Genomic DNA, 3,005 nt, shown 5'->3' with positions numbered 1-3,005 from the left:
CTCATTCTGTTGTGCTTCTTTGGAGATTGGAGGCGTGGGCGTTCAGCCGGCTTAAACCTCTGGAACCAGAACAGATGGGGAAGTTGGGGTACAGGTAGAGGAGGCTGCAAATCCTGGGAGCCTGATGGAGGCCTGATTTCAAATCTCTTTTCTCTTTTTTAAGCTCATGCCTGAGTGGGCGGAGATGGTAGGTTCACTATGGGAAGGTCACTTCTTCTGCCAGCCCCGGTCCTTCCCTTCCCAGAGTAGTTCAGGAGCCCAGCTCAGCCCTCTGAGGTCTGGGTGCTCAGCATTAGATGCCCCCAGAGCCGCCCTGGGCAGCCCAGGCTGTTTCTCTCCCCCAGTCCCTCCCCATCTCTCCCAGGCACTGCCAAGAGAAGGACAGAGTCCGGGCTTCAGCATCACCCTGCATCATCCACTTCACTTAGCAGCCACTGGTGTTACTTAATTGTTAACAATTACCAAGAAACAATTATTACTGAAAAAAATCAAAATAGGAAAAGTCAATGTCTGCTTATAAACTCTTCTATCAAAATAATTGTGCTAACTGGTGTCTTTCCAAATTTTTGGATACCAATACGAAAATTAATTTTTATATAAATATGATCATTTAAGTTTTTAAAAACAATATGATGCATAAAACAATAATATTGTATGTGGGGTTTAAAATATATATGATTAAACTGTATGACCACAATAGCGCAAAACTCAGGAGAGATAAACTGGTTAAAGTGTGCTAAGTTTCTTGTAATGTCCAGGAAGAGAGTGAAGGAATCAATTAATACTATCCTTTGAAGTCAAGGATACATATTGTATTTTGTAAGAAAGCCACTAAAAGAATTTGAATGTACAGCTTCTATTAGGAGTTGAATTGTGTCCCCCAAAAGATATTGAAATCCTAACCCACAGTACCTGTCAATGTGATGTTATTTGGAAATAGGGTCTTTGCTGATGATCAAGTGAAGATGAGGCCATTATAGTGGACCCTCATCCAATAGGACTGTGTCCTTATGAAAAGGGGAAATTTAGACACAGAGTCAGACATGCATAGAGGGAAGAAGATGTGGAGACACAGGGACAGTGCCATGTGAAAATGAAGGATCAGGGTACTGCATATACAAGTCAAGGAATGTCAAACATTGACAGCAAACCACATGAAGCTAGGAAGAGGCAAGGAAGGATTACCCAACAGGCTTCAGAGGGAACATGGCCCTGCCAACACCAGGATTTCAGACTCCTAAGTCTCAAGAACTATAAAAGAACAAATTTCTGTTGTGTTAAGTCAGCCAGTTTGTGGTACTTTGCTACAGCAGCCCTAGGAAATGAATATAACTTCAAAATAATTGAGTGAGGGAAATAGGATAATAAAAAGTGATCGGTCTATTCTGCAACTTCGCTTCAAATGGTTCAGCAAAACCATATTATGTATATATTTGTGTGTGATATAAAATAGTAAAATGAGTTGATAAAATAGTAAAATAGGTCAAAAAGTACTGACTGTAGGTGGAGAGACTGTGGGTGTTCATTGTACTATTTTTTTTTCGAATTTTTTGTATGTTTGAACATTTTTATAGTAAAAATGGGGGAACAAACTTTAAAAATTCAATCCAAAAGGAGAAATGCGAAAGAAAAGAAGAGGTGAAGCAATTGAAATCACTTAAGGTGGTGGACTGAAACCCAAATATCTCTAGTTATAACATTAATAAGTGGACTAATTATATCTCAAAGTTGTTACTTAAAAAATAAGTGGACTATTTTAGTTAAAATACAAAGATTGTCAGACTCGATAAAAAAAATTATAGCTGTTTACAAGAGATACACCTAAAACAAAAGGATACAGAAGATTGACAAAACATTACTATAGATTTGTCTGTTTTTGAATTCCACAGATTTCACATATGGAACCATATATACTCTTTTTTGGTCCAGATTCTCGGATTCTTTTTTTTTTTTTCAACTTGTCTGGCTTCTTTTGATCAACATAGTGCTTTTGAGATTTATCTATGTGGTTGCATGTGGAAGTAGTTTTTTTTTTTTCATTTTATTGCTCAATATTATTCCTTTATATACCATGATTTCCTTATCCATTCTCTTACTGATGGTATTTGGGTTGCTTCCACTGTTTGGCTATGATGAAGAAAGCTCTTATGCACATTCTTATATATTGCGGACAAATACTCAGTATTCTTGGATATATACCTAGGAATAGAACTGGTGGGTTATAGGGTAGATGCATGCTTGTTTTTATAAGAAACTGCCAAACAATTTTACAAAGTGGCTATGCCATTTTACACACCCACCAGAAATGTATGAGAGTTCCAGTTGCTCTACACCCTCACCAACACTTGGTATTGTCAGTCTCTTTAATTTTAGCCACCCTGTTGGGTGTGTAGTGGTAACTCATTGGATTTTTTTTTTTAACATCTTTATTGGAGTATAATTGCTTTACAGTTTTGTGTTAGTTTCTGCTGTATAACAAAGTGTATCAGTTATATGTATACGTATATCCCCATATCCCCTCCCTCTTGCACCTCCCTCCCACCCTCCCTATCCCACCCCTCTAGGTGGTCACAAAGCACCGAGCTGATCTCCCTGTGCTATGCAGCTGCTTCCCACTAGCTACCTGTTTTACATTTGGTAGTGTATATATGTCAATGCTACTCTTTCACTCCATCCCAGTTTACCCTTCCCCCCGCCGTGTCCTCAAGTCCATTCTCTACGTCTGCGTCTTTATTCCTGTCCTGCCCCTAGGTACTTCAGAACCATTTTTTTTTAATATTCCATATATATGTGTTAGCATACAGTATTTGTTTTTCTCTTTCTGACTTACTTCACTCTTTATGACAGACTCTAGGTCCATCCACCTCACTACAAATAACTCAATTTCATTTCTTTTTATGGCTGAGTAATATTCCATTGTATATATGTGCCACATCTTCTTTATCCATTCATCTGTTGATGGACACTTTATTTCCCCATTTTAAAATTGGGTTATTTGTCTTTTA

The sequence above is a fragment of the Balaenoptera physalus genome (genome assembly GCF_965194825.1).
Source record: "Balaenoptera physalus genome assembly, chromosome: 6".
Classification (NCBI taxonomy): domain Eukaryota; kingdom Metazoa; phylum Chordata; class Mammalia; order Artiodactyla; family Balaenopteridae; genus Balaenoptera; species Balaenoptera physalus.
This window is presented reverse-complemented; position numbering follows the sequence as displayed.